Consider the following 14532-nt stretch of genomic DNA (forward strand, 5'->3'; position numbering starts at 1 on the left):
GAAATATGGCTCTAAGTGAATGGCCTATGCTGGTGAAAGGTCTTATAGAAAAAAGAATGGTCTGCTCCTAATGGTCAAAGGACCACGTAATCAGTGGAGACAGCGGGAGCTCTTAAAGTGATGCTCTCCAAACAGCATCACATGGGAGGGGAGGGGTGTTCCCCCCAGACTCAGGACTAAGATCCCAGTGCTTCCCCGGGAACGGGCCCCCGGTCCCCATCTGGCCTGGGGTCAGCTTGGGCTCTAAGATAAGACAAGGTCCCAATGGTGAACGGTGAGCAGCCAGAGGGAGGCTGCTCGGGAGGACTCAGTTTTCCGCCGCTTGGACCTGTGACCAGGCTCCATTCTCTGTCCTCGGCTGTGGCCTGGTCAGTCACCAGACTCATGAGTTCCCTAAACTGCATGCTACATTCAGGGGATTGTGTGTGTGTATATGTGCACATTCGGGTAGAGGAAGACATCTGTGTCTTATATGGGAATCTTAGAAGTTTTACACCCAAAAACGTTCAAAACTCGGGCTACGTGCTGCCATTGCCAATCACACACGCATGGTCCATGTGTGCCCGTCTGCAAATTGCAAAAGCACTGTTGTTTATAGCTTTGGTTTCGGATATTTCAGCATGTTTGCCCTTGAATGCTGGCCATGAAGCACTTTGATTCTGACACAGAAGTAAGGGAGCTTTGAGAACTTGTCATCAAATTCAAATTCAAACATGTAAATACCATCAGGGACACAGGACTCTGTATAGACCATATGCAAATTGGTATTCAGATTTAGCATCTCACAACTAAAACATAGAATGAACATATTTAACCTGAATGTATGTACTAGTCAGGCTCCTGCAAAGAAGCAGAATCAGTGATATATATATATATATATATATATATATATATATATATATACACACACACACACACACACACATATATATATATATATATATATATATATATATATATATATACACATGGGGAGAGAGAAAGAGGAAAAATTCACCCTTCCTCAGGCCCTCAGCAGGCTGGCTGAGCCTCACACCTCCATGTCAGGGAGGGGATCTGCTTCACTCAATTCACTGATTCAAATGTTAATCTCTTTGGAAACATCCTCATCATCCCATCCAGAGACAATGTTTTGCCAGCTATCTGGGCACCCGTGATCCAGCCTAGTTGACACATAAAATTAACCATCACATGGCACACTGCTAAAATCATCATAATTTCCTTTCCTAACTGGGAAATTCCTGTATAACTCATTTTTCAACAGACAGTCCTCTCTCCTATCCTCTGTTTTCTGAAATAACCACAATTACGGAAGTTCCTCTGAAAGAACAGGTCAGTTTCTTCTGCCTTATCAGCACCTGTGCTCTCCTGTTACGAGAGAAGTGTTGGAATTTTGAGGAAGTCTCCATTAATCAACTTTCACCAACACAGGAGAAGGAAATAGTTGTGCTGTGAGAGGGTCCAGTGCACATCACCGATGACATTTCCTGGAGGAGTTAAAACTTTTAATGGCCACCTACTTTGCAGAAATAATGAGACGGGCTTTCTTTCCATTTTTTTGGGGAAGTGTTTAAATATTGACTTTAATTGGTTCAGGACAACATGATTCTGCGTCAAGGTCTTGGAGGGCATCCAACTTTTTAATATATAATTTAAAGTGTAGCTGCTAGATATAAAGCAGAATTATTTCTCAGTTTGGACAAAGACACTGAAAGACAACTGGCGGGTGGGGGGAGTTGAAGGCGGCGTTTCCTTGTTTAGCAAGTGGCTGCATTTGTTCTTGGGCTTTGTAAAGTCTAGGGAAGAAGGACAGCGAAGATGAGGCACCAGGAAAAGGGAAGATGGTTATGGAGCTGTGGTTGTAGATTAGCTCAAAGTCAGCTCAGGGCTCGGGACGGAAGGAAACTGCCAAGATGAGGGATCAGATGAGACTTTGGACCCCGGCGGATACCTTGTTGCAGCTTCTGAGACAAGGAGCAGAGCGTCCAGCAAAGCCCTGGGACGATATTCCTGTGATGTAAATGGGTGCTCATATAAGCCACAAAAGCTCGGGGTAATTTTTTAGGCAGCAATGGAGAACTAAGGCACGTGGCATGTCCTGCTGGAGGTAAGCTGTACCCTCCACATGCCTTGCAATTCTCCCTCTTGTATCAGAGAAACCTCTTCTAAGGCCAAAGTTAAAACAAACAAACAAACAACCCCACCACCAGTTGAAGAACTACTAAAATACATGTACTGCAAAAGAAAAAGAAGGGAGAGATGGCCACGTCTTTCCATAGCTGCTGCAGCCATCTGTATTTTACACCCTGATAGACTGAGCGATGGGTCAGAGCTCATGGGCCTAACTGGAAAGAATAAGGAATTACCTGTCTGAACCACAATGCCACCTCAGCTTTTGCAAAACAGACATAACCTTGGCGGTCTGACAACTCTAAATTTTATTGTTTTTAATGAAGTATAATATTTTATTCCAAAAACAATACTTGTTCATTGGAGAAAAAGACAATACCTATAATAATAAGAAGAAAGGAAATTAAAATATCTAAATTTATTTACGTCTAAATTTGCGCGCACACACACACACACACACACACACACACACACACACAGGTTCAAGGTATTTCTGACCCTGCTTCTTCATTTATTAATATATCCTGAATATACTTCCATATAAATGGATATTTATCTTCATAACCATACCAGCAATAGAAAACTACTCATATATTTGTACCAAAATTTACTTAACCCATTATTTGGACTCTTAGTTTGTACCTATTGTTTTCCATATGACAGACAACTCGACGACAAATGGCCAATCCTCTAAATTACAAAAATATCAATTTTATAAGAAGATAAAGGCCTTTTGGCTAAAATAAAATTCAATGTGCACCAACTTTGGAAAGTGTAGAATGCCCTAGAAAGGGATGGATGATTCTACAGCACAAATCCTGGGCCGGGGACACCTCTGGGCGGAGCTGCACAGCCTGGCGCCACTCTCCTGCACCGGGAGAGTGAAGGGCACCCTGGGGACACCTTCAAGATGCCCAGTATCTTCTCAGCATCACTCGCTCAGGCTCAACCCGTTAGTACAGGTGCTCTCAGGTTCTGCAGTCATCAGAATGCGTTGGAACTTGTTAAAAATACACCTTTTCTGGCAGCACTCCCAGAAACTGGACTTCCGTGGTTCTGGTGGAGAGGGAAAAACCAGGCCAGGCGATTCAGATGACCACGGGTGTTTAGAAGTTGCTCCATTACCTCCGGCCCAGGGCAGAGATCAGATCTCTGGCCTTGTCCACAACAGGTATTTGTTCATCTATTGCAATACATTTTTGATGCTCAGAGGGAAGAACAGGAGGATAAGGCAAGAAAGAGCCCGGCTTAAGTGCGCGCACCCCCTCCCCCTCCTCTGTCCAGGGTGGCCCGCAGTAAACAGCTGTCAGCCGACCACAGGCTGCTCCGGGTGGACGGGACAGCCTTGACTTAACCTATTTTCCCTCTGTATCCACCTGACGCACATCCGTCGCGCAGGTAGTAGGGGATACTGTGCCGTCCCCACCAGGAACTGCTGATGCGGCTGCTTATGAAACTCTTGCCTGGGGATGACCCTACCCCAAGCTCAGCGCTGTGTGCGCCGCAAGACTGCGCCCGAAGAAGCATCCGTCCGCACATCCGCGGCTGGAAACCAGCCTAGATTAAGCTCCCGGAAGAGTTGGCTTCTTGTTTATCCATCACCCAACGGACTGGACGTGAGTGCCTCAGTCCCGGAGCTCCCAGCGGAGCTGCGAGCATCTGGCTGGCGACACAGGACACCGCGGTTTCCTTCGCAAGCACTCGGGTCTTATCGCCCCGCCAGGACTTTCCTGCCCTTCTCCCGCCCCTTCCATTCTCAGCACCCGGCCTGGCGCCAGGTGTCGCCAGGGTCCCCGCGCGTCCTCTACGACCACGTTCCTTCTCCTCCTCATGCGGCCAGAGCCTCTCTGGGGACGGAACCGCCGCTTCGTCGTCGCCAGCCAGCGACGCCCACGTTCGCCCACCGACTGGAGGATCCGCTGGTGTGTCCTTCCTCCCTCACCTCAGGCCTGAGGAAAAGCTGGGGTGCCCGCGGCTCCGAACGCCGCCCCCAGAAGGAATCTTGCGGGAACGTGCGTGCGCCTGCGACGGTTCGGTCCCCCCAACTGCCGCGGGCCCGGCGCTCCCACCTGCGGCGCTCCGCACAACCTCCCCCGCCGTTTACTGCGCTCCCCGCGCTTGATGCTGCCACGCTCCCACAACTACGGTGATCCAGCCCACCTGTAGCGCCCCGCCTTCCCCCTACTCCCCCCACCTGCTGCGCTCCCCAAAGATGCTACCACCCAGCTGCTGTGCTTTCCCCCTGCCTGCCGCGCTTCCCCCTCTCGATGCTCCTCCCACCTTCGCTGCACACCCTCCCCCACCAGGGATGCTCCGCCCACCTGCGGTGATTTCCCCACCCACCTGCGGTGCTTCTCCTTCCCTCTGAGGTGCTTCCGGCTCGTAACGCTCCTCCCACCTGCGATGCAACCCCCCCAAGTGGTGCTCCCTCCAGGCCAAGCTCCCTGGCCCGCCCGGCTCCCTGAAAGCTGGCGCCCCCGGTCCCGCCTGCCCCGCCTACCCGCGCCCCTGAGCCCGCCCTTGGCCGCCCATTGGCGCGCGCCGCGCGGGCGGGGCCGGCGGTTCCAGTGGCGGCGGCGCGGGAGGGGCGCAGTGCCTGCTGAGCACCCTCCCGAGCGCGATCTCTGGCCTGCTCGCCATGGGCGACCACGACGTCTCCCCGAACCCCAAGGGCTCCTTCCGAAAGTTCCTGGAGCAACTCTCCGGGGCCGGCAAAGCCATAGGCGTGCTGACCAGCGGCGGGGATGCCCAAGGTGCGCCACCGCCTCCCCGGGTCCCGGGCCGGAGGCGAAGGGAGGGGACTAGGGAGAAGGGATGTGGGGGTAACCGGGAGAAAGGATGGGGGTACCTGGGAGAAAGGATGGGGGTACCGGGGAGAAAGGATGGGGAGCAGGGACCAGAGAGAAAGGATGAGGCTCCAGGGAGAAGAGATGGGGGAAGCAAAGAGGAGAGGAGGAGAGCGGGTACCGGGGATAAGAGAAGGGTGGGGGAGAAGCCCCGCGCCCAGGAACCTCGGGGGTACCTTCCTGTGGCGGGAGCGGGTGCGGGCCGTGCAGCCTCAGAAGGAGTCACTGCGGAGTCGGTGGGGGGTGAGGGAGGGCTATGGCAGTAGGATCCCTTACCAGGAAGGTCAATTTTCCACCTTCATGTTTATTTTTTAAATTGCGACTGGCTACGGGGTCGCCTGGACCTCGCTCGGTGGTCATTTCTCTTCCGAGTCGTAGGATGAAGCCGGACGCCCCTCCAAAGCTTGGCTACAGCGCGGCCACTTCCGATGCCGCGGCTCCCTCCCCAGCTCCGTCACCCACTCCCTACCCCCAATGTCTTGGAAAAATCCGCTGGGTCCCTGCGACGCGTCGGCAGCCTCGCGACCCCCGCGCGGCGCGGGCGGCGTCCCCGCTGCTGTCCGGCGGGACGCGGCGGGGGACGCACGGGGGTCCCTGCCCGGGGTTGCCCGGCGGCCCGGCACCACCTCGCGTTTCCGCTGGGAAATTTTAAAAACGGTTCTCCTCCGCTCTAATCTCTTGTCCCCTTCCGGCTCGTCACCAAACTGAAAGCTGAAACGGGTCACTGGGCCCTCCCCGCCAGCCTCCCCTGGATGGGAAGGAACAGGAAGCGGGGACTCCGGGGCGTCACCAGCCCCGCAAGCGCGGACTCCAGCAACCGCCCCCCACCCCCAAGCGAGGAAGCTGATTTCGGGGAGAAGGGGACCCAGGCTCGGTGCCCACGGACACACGAAGAGAATATTTCAATGTAAAGCGAGGGTGACACAGAACGTGCCCCGGGTCCCTAGCGCTGGGCGCACATGGGGACGCAGGGGTTCCCAGACGCTGGGGTTTCCTGATCCCGGTGAATACCTGGGTGGGGCGACTCAACCGCTAGAAAGTAGCAGGGCTGTGCTCAGGCGGCTGCGTCCCTGGAGCCTGAGGATCGCAGGCCGGAGACGCCTCTCGAGCTAGGTTTTGGTTTTTATTTTACCTTCTTCCTCCCGTCCCGGATGAGTTGAAAGGCCCTGATGCCTCATTTTCACCACCCACGGTGCAGGGATGCTTAAGTGTTGGGCCCGGCGCCCTCGCCTGCCGCCCACCCTGCCCGTGACCTTCCCTTCGCCCTTGAGCCGGGCGGGGCCTGGGGGGGTGCGGCAGGTGGGGCGCTGAGGCTGCAGCCCCGCCCGCCGCGGGCGCGTACGTGATGCCTGGCCAGTCACCGCCCGTGCGCCCCGCGCCCTCGACCCTGGGCACTCCGCCTGCGGTGGGCAGGAGGCATGGGGGTCCCCCGCACGTGGGTCCCTTGGAAGCCCCTCCCTGTCCTACTGAAGGTGGCGCTCGCGACATCAGTCACTGTCGAAGCCCCACAAGCCTGCCTTTGCGTCAGCGCGAGGCAGGGCTGGTCTAATTTGGTATTCTAGTAAAGTGTGGCCCCTGGTATAAACATTGAAGAGAGAAAATGTTGTGATATAAACAAGGCTGGGGTTGGGGGAGTGGCAGAGTGAAATAGATGACATCGCCCAAGTTACTTAAATGATGTGCCGGATGGGGTCTGGCGGGGTCGGGGTGGGGCTGAGAGAGGCTTCCCCGTCAAAGGGCTTCAAAAGCACGTGCCTCTGGAGAAGTGGGCTAGCCCAAATTAGGAAGCATCTTGAGTGACTCTTACCCCGGTCTTGGAAAGAGAATAATTTGTTGGCACAGGAAGAGGAACTGGTCTCTTAACCCTCCAGGCTTCAAGGTCAGAGTTTCAAGGTCATTTTAGAATTAAGGTGCTCTGTCTGTTGAAAAAAATATAGGTCACTCTTTTGAGTTCCTGTCCAAAAGTCTTCTCAACTACCTGGTAGCTGGTGCAAAGGCAACTGAGGTAATGATGCAATAGACAGAACCAGCATTTTTTCTGCTACTGATACTTACCTGCTACTAATCTCTGCAGCTTGTGAGCAGTTATGAATAATAGAGGTCAGTAAGTCCACACCTCTTCTTGTCAGTGGAAAAGATACTTTGAGAATCAAAATTATATGAGAACGTGGCTTGGTCAGTGTATTGTCAGGTTAATGGGAGATCGCCTGATGCTCTGAACTGACACATCTGGGCCGTCCCTGGAGAGCCGACCATGGCCGGGCATCTGGGCATTTTCCCTCAGGCAGAGCTGAGGCTGTAGTCTCCATTTCTTCTTGGACTTCATGCCAAGAGCCACCTCCTCTTTTGATCCTACCTGAGACCTGACTGAACAGTTGAATGCATTTCTTTCCAAGAAAGTTCACCTTAAGATGTGCGCCCAGGGGCCGGTCTTGGCAGGCAGCAGCAGACTTACAGCCCCTTGGAGGAGGTTATTCCTAGAGATGCTGTCATTTATACCCATATCCTTTTACCGTCTTATCTTGACTCTAAATGGTATCAGTGCTTGATTTTCCCTGGGATAAGAGAGTTTTGCTCACAGCTAATAAAGACCAAGGAGAATAATCACAAGTCTTAATTTCAGGATAGTTTTCTAATCAGATGTGAAATTATGGTAAAATTTCATGTTGAGATGACTATAGCTTCTAGTTATTGAGCTCACTTGATGTTCTAGGAGCTTTATGGTTCTTATCTCCAGGCCTGATTACCTGGTTCCAAGACACACACATCTTCATTTCAGAGGTGACAAGAGAGGCTCAAGGGGAGAGAAGTAATCTCGTTAAGGTGGCAGGCTCATAGGTGGCCCATGGTAGGATTTAAATGAAGTTCTGTGAGGTCTCAACCCCAAACACTTTTCAGTAAGCCCTGCTTTTACAGTTGTAACAACTAATTAATACTCAGAGGAGCAAAGCCTGGTTTGCTCAAAATTATGCAGATGATCTTTTTTCGCAACACCAGAATTTTATTTGGTAAGGCGGGTGGCATTTTCTTTCCATTTTTCAGATTAAAAAATCAAGAAGTATTTAAAAATTTGCCCCAAATCAAATATTTTTTTATCAAATTAGAGACAAAAACCTTAAAATTTTTTAAAAACTCAAGTGGAATTTAAGATTGTGCTTTACAAATTACATTGGAAAACAGCACCACTGTGTGAAATTCCTCATACTAAAAATACATAAACTATTTAATTGGTATAAAATGCCTTAATGATTTCTTCACTAAGTTAATGAAGAGGTAAATTATAATCATCTAAAACAAATAATGAACCTAAAATTTCAGATAGATATTTAAACATGAGACAATAGCTACCCTACTTACTAGTCAAAAGAAATGGAAGATATTACATAGATTATACAGATGATTTTTACACAGCTTTGATAACAGAAAACGCGTTTGTACAGTAAGAGCATTGGGGTGGCTAAATTGATGTAACACCTGATACCAAAGTGATGAAATGCTTGTTTTCCAGTGGAATTTGTATAATATGATTATTGAACAAAATGAAAATCCCCCAGCTATATTCCTGAATCCCCCAGCCCTGGCCATTAAGGAAGACTAATTATTGAATAATTATTCTAAGACTAATTATTGTTTTTTTCATTCTTTGGGTTGCTTCCATTGTCACAAGGAATGTCTGCAAGTTTAAATTGATTTTCACTTTAACTAAAAATAAGTTCCAGGTCACTGGACAGACTTACCATGACTAGGTATCCACCCCCAAGCAACACTATGTCATACGCCAAAAATGACTCATTGCCTTAGACACAAATTGAGGGCTTCTGGAGGGCCTGGTGCAGCTGAGAATGCACAGAAATGGACCCAGAGGGTAGACTGAACAGGAAAGCTGAGTCCTGTTTGGCCTGTGGCAAAGTAAGCATGAAGACATTGTTTGCAGAAAGCTCATATAGATGGAGTCTGTATAAGCCTTTCCACTAATAGGAAGAATTAGCCATAGAAAAGAATGAAATAATGCCATTTGCAGCAACATGGATGGACCTAGAGAGTATCATACTAAGTACAGTAAGTCAGACAGAAAAAGATAAATATCATATGATATCACTCATATGTGGAATTAATTTTTTTTAAAAAATGACATAAATGAACTTATTTGCAACACAAAAACAGACTCAGATTTAGAAAACAAACTTATGGTGACCAAAGGGGAAACGTGGAGGCGGGGGGAGGGATAAATTAGGAGTTTGGGATTAACACACTACTATATATAAAATAGAGAACCAACAGGAACCTGCTGTATAGCACAGGGAACTCTACTCAATACTCTGTAATAACCTAGATGGGAAAAAGAATCTGAAAAAGAATGGATATATGTATAACTGATACACTTTTCTGTACACCTGAAACTAACACAACATTGTAAATCAACTATACTCCAATAAAATTTAAAAAAAAAAGAGTGACTAACATCGAGTGAACATTTGCTTAGCAGTAGGCACTAATGCTTCCACACAGTGGCTCATCTGCTTCACGCACGAGCAAGTGAGCTTTGAGATGAACTGGCCAGGCTACGGGCTGCAGTGAGAAGGGGTGGCCCAGGACATATGTCCATTCACCAGGGTGTGCCTCAGCACAGTACGGGGCACTCGGCAGGTACCCAGATGTTTGCTGAATGCCTCCCTCCTGGGATCTCACCTAGTGTGGACCACTTCCTTCTGCGAAATGGTGGGCGACTAGATGTTCTGGCTGTCTTTTCTCATGAAGTCTTTTTTTTTAATATGCTTTATAAAAATTAATTAACTTATTATTTACTTTTGGTTGAATTGGGGGGCTACTCTTCGTTACGGTGCGCGGGCTTCTCATTGCAGTGGCTTCTCTTGTTGTGGAGCACAGGTTCTAAGCGCGTGGGCTTTGTTGTTCCGCGGCATGTGGGATCTTCCCGGACCAGGGCTCAAACCTGTGTCCCCTGCATTGGCAGGTGGGTTTTTAACCACTGTGCCACCAGGGAAGCTCTCTCATGAAGTCATTTTAACGAATTAAACCTTCACTAATCAAAAGCACTCTTTTTTTTTTTTTTTTTTTTGGGCTCTGCCGAGTGGCTTACAGGATCTCAGTTCCCCGAGCAGGGATTGAACCCGGGCCAGGGCAGTGAAAGCCTGGAATCCTAACCACTAGGCCACCAGGGAACTCCCACACAAAAGCACTCTTTTATCTGCAGAGCTGTATCTGGGAACAACTAATGTCTCAAGATAAGAACTTAAAAACCATCCTCAGAAATGTGAAGTACTAGTCAACCAGAGCTGGGTGCTGGTTGGTTCTCCCCTGAACACGTGTTTCTTGAACACAGCATCTGGGCCCTGCTTGGGTGGGTTCCTTCCATGCCCACCCAAAACTTTGAGGGCCTGAGAGCCCAGTAAGATGAGAACAGTGGGCGTCTCACCTCACACAGCTCTGGGGCCCTTCCTGCCCTGGCTCTGAGCACTTACATTCTGTAATGGGAACTTTCCCACTGACAACGTAATCATTAATTTAGCAAAAATTATTGGGTCCAGGAGGCCGTGCACTAGAATGTTAGTGTTCACCCCATGGGTGCTGTGGAAAATCCATGCAATTGCACCCTTTTCTAGGAGTGCAAATAGCGTTGTGTGACACACTTAGATGACCTTTAGAAACTAGACATTTTGTCATCTTTCCAAAAACCATGTTTTCCCCCTCGGTTCCAGAAAACTGAAAGCTTTGATACAGGACTCAAACCTTTTATCCGGGAGAATTGGGGCTGTGTGAACACGGATCTGATGGGGTGCCAGGAGCAGTTACAGTAGAAATATGGGGATAGGGTAGTGACATGTTACAGGCAGACATAAGGGCACAGATGTATACCCGCCACAACTGCAATCATGTTGGAAGGTGTCTTTGCGTAAAGAACAGATGGCTTTATGTTAAGAAAAGAGCTGAGTCACCTTTTCGAGTTATTCTTTGCAGTGAGCTCTGTATGGTGGTGTATTTTATTTGTGAGAAAGCATCTTCCGGGGCCCCAGTTTCCTCCCACCCTCTCTTCCGCATGTCTTCACCATCACACGCTTAGGGTGTTGGGAATCACAGACGTTGTGCTGTCAGGACAAGAGGCAGCATAGTGTGTGGCCAAGCGGCATCCTGAGCATGAGGGGACTTCCTTACAGGGTCTGGCTCTGCTCTCCAGTCCTGGTGGGACAGGGCCTGCGATTGTTGGTTTGCAACACGAAGTGGAATCACACAATCCCTGTCTTCTCCCCCCTCTTGTTTTCTCCCCTTCCCCTTCTCCCCCTTCCCCTGCCCCTAAGACAACCTTGAGTCTCAAGCAGGACCTGCTGGAGAGAAAAGGCAGCACTACTCAGGCCCAGGGGGGCCCTGCTGCCCCCGAGGGCCCTCAGCTTCCTTCTTTATCCTGGATGCAGACAGCTGCCTGAGGATCTGGCTGAGATGTAAATTCTAGTTCTGTGGGTCCAGGGAAGGCCTGACACCCGCAGCGACGGGTCCCTGTGGTCGGCCGAGGACCTCGCTGGAGTCCTGGGTCCAGGTGGCGGTTCAGACCATCTGATGTTTCCTGTGATGGTTTTATGGTGAGGATTCTGACGGGGAGATCAGTGAATGGAGGCCTCTTGTGTAAGGGTGTGAGCAAGTGGTTGGGCCAGGGTTCTTCTGATTACAAGTGTTGAAGGCTGGCCAGGGGGACCTCGAGCTGCCATCCCTCCTTATTTTTTCAGCTCTGGTCGAATATTCTCAGGCTTTGTTTTCTCTCTCGTTAAATCGTCCCCCAGATGAGTGACGGCCTCCTCGGCCTGCCTTAGGCTGACGGTGGAGCCCCTTCTCCCAGGGACGGCCCCCCCACCTGCCATGGGAGGGGGAAGGAATGACCAGCAGGAAATAGCCAGGAGCAGGCAGGGCTGGGAGAGAGCGGCTGGGCCAGTGTGGGGGGCGGGGCCGGGGCCGGGGGGGCCACGGGGAGGACTTTGGATTTACCTCGTGTGACCTGGAAGCCACCTGGGTGCCAGCTGCTTCTGATGAGGGCGGCTTTGTGGAGAGAGGAGGGGAGGGCTGTGGAGGGGGCCCCAGTGTCCTGAGGAGCCGGACTGGGCCGTGGAGGGTGAGCTGGGGGTGGGCTGTGTCAGTGGAGCCTCAGGCTGGAGCTGGTCCACGCAGCAGGAAGAAAGGCCGAGTGAGGAGCCCAGGTGGGGACAGGCAGGCTGGCAGAAGGACATTCTTGACACAATGTTCATACCAGTGAATAGTGGGAAAACCAGTGGAAAATCATCACAGGGAATGAGCTGCATTAGTATCCTGGATGGAATATGCATCGCTTCGCGCTGGTAGGTGTGGCAAGGTAGACATGCGTTGTTGGGGGTTAAAAGCAGGTTCAAGATGGAGGGAAATGGCAGAGATGAGGTTTACGTGTGATTGTGTAATTTTAAACTAGTCACCACGTTTGGAAATGTAACAGAAACAGGTGAAATTAATTTAAGCCTCTGTTTTATTCAGTCCAATGTTTCAACCCCTTGTCAATACAAAGGTGATTAATAAGCTGTTTCACATTCTTTTTTCCATCTTGAGCCTTTGAAATCCAGCGTGCGTCTGCCCCAGTGCGTGTTGGTGTGGTCGGTGGGGATCCCAGTGGATGGGGGTCTAGAGGGAGGGGTGTGTGAGGCACTCAGGTTCAGACAGTCCCTCCTGCGTGTTCATGTCACAGTCAGGGGCCATGCAGGGGACCTCTGGCAGTGGTCTGGTGCCTGCAATGGCCCTGGGCCTGCTGTGGTCCTCCTTCCCAGACGTCCAGATGGCCACTTGGCCAGCCTCCATCACCGTCTTCCATTCTCTCCCACATGGCACGTCTCAAGGCGGCTGCTGCCCCTCTGCACACCCCCATGGCAACCCCCAGCCCTGCTCTGCTTTCCTTCTTTCTCCTCCACCTCTGGGTGAAATGTGTGTGTGTGTTGTGTGTTGTTTACCGGCTGCAACAAGCCCCACCAGGGCCACGACCTTCCCCTCTTTTGTCACTGCATCGCCCGGCAGTGCCAGCAGAGAAAAGACACCCCATCCGTGTGTCCTGGATGGACGGACGGATAAATAAATGAATGATTGAACCCGCTCAGAGATTTATGTCTCTGACATGTAAGACAAGACTCGGTGATTTGGACACTGCAGGATGATGAGAAACCCCCGGTTGGTAACTGACTCACAGGGGATCCAGTATCCCGACACTTTCTCCTTGAGGACGTTTTTTCCCCTCCCACACCTGAATTATTAAACAAGGAAGCTTTATGGAGAACGTCAGTAGCAAGAGCAAGATAAGGTGAGCTTTAAGTTTGTTTTCTGACCTATGCTAACATCCTCGCTTTGGTACAAAGGTGAAAACTCCATATAGCCAGGGAGAAACCAGTAAGAGGATTAAGCACCAGATCTTATTTTTCAAAAGGGAATGTAAATATTGAAATTAGGCAGGGAGTGGTTATGGGCACTGAGAAATATGCAGGGGAAACAGCTCCACACGGTCATAAAGGGCTAAGTAAGGAGGTTTAATTAGACTCTTCAGACCACATAGGAAGTAAAACAAAGCCCCAGTTATTTTATTGGAATCAACACAGTCCTTGTTTTTAACAAATTACTTGAAGTTTAAATTTTATCAGAGGGACTTCCCTGGTGGCGCAGTGATTAAGAATCTGCCTGCGAGGACAGGAATAAAGACACAGACATAGAGCATGGACTTGAGGACACAGGGAGGGGTAAGGGTAAGCTGAGACGAAGTGAGAGAGTAGCATGGACATATATATACTACCAAATGTAGAATAGATAGCTAGTGGGAAGCAGCTGCATAGCACAGGGAGATCAGCTCAGTGCTTTGCGACCACCTAGAGGGGTGGGATAAGGAGGGTGGGAGGGAGACGCAAGAGTGAGGGGATATGGGGATATACATATGCATATAGCTGATTCACTTTGTTATACAGCAGAAACTAACACAACAATGTAAAGCAATTATACTCCAATAAAGATGTTAAAAAAAAAAGAATCTGCCTGCCAGTGCAGGGGACACAGGTTTGAGCCCTGGTCCAGGAAGATCCCACATGCCGGGGAACAACTAAGCCCGTGTGCCACAACTACTAAGCCTGCACTCTACAGCCTGTGAGCCACAACTACTGAGCCCGCCTGCCACAACTACTGAAGCCCATGCTCCACAACAAGAGAAGCCACTGCAGTGAGAAGCCCGCGCACCGCAATGAAGAGTAGGCCCCGCTCACTGCAACTAGGGAAAGCCCGCGTGCAGCAATGAAGACCCAACACAGCCAAAAATAAATAAATAAATAAATTTAAATAAATAAACGTTACCAGAACAGAATCTCAGGAAACCTTTGGGTCCACGGCCTCCCTGACCTCAAGGAAGAAGTTATCTTAATGACTATCTTACGTGCATGATGCTTTAGTAAGAACCTATTTGAGAATATGTCACATCAAGAAAACAATAAATCTCTTCTTTCTAGCGCACCTAAAATAATTTTCTCACATTTTCCACTTAGCTTCTCCTTGGTTCTTT

The 14532-nt window shown here is 50.1% G+C and overlaps 1 protein-coding gene across 1 annotated transcript in view; it reads left to right on the plus strand.

The window, feature by feature from the left end:
• Positions 1–4800: 4800 nt before the first annotated feature.
• PFKP (phosphofructokinase, platelet) overlaps positions 4801–14532 on the plus strand; it is a 139536-nt gene continuing 129804 nt past the window's right edge. The window contains exon 1 of the mRNA XM_082833391.1: positions 4801–4883. The gene's annotated coding sequence lies outside the window, so the exon portion shown is untranslated. The remainder of the gene's footprint in view (positions 4884–14532) is intronic.

The sequence above is a fragment of the Leucopleurus acutus genome (genome assembly GCF_964270905.1).
Source record: "Leucopleurus acutus genome assembly, chromosome: 1".
NCBI lineage: Eukaryota > Metazoa > Chordata > Mammalia > Artiodactyla > Delphinidae > Leucopleurus > Leucopleurus acutus.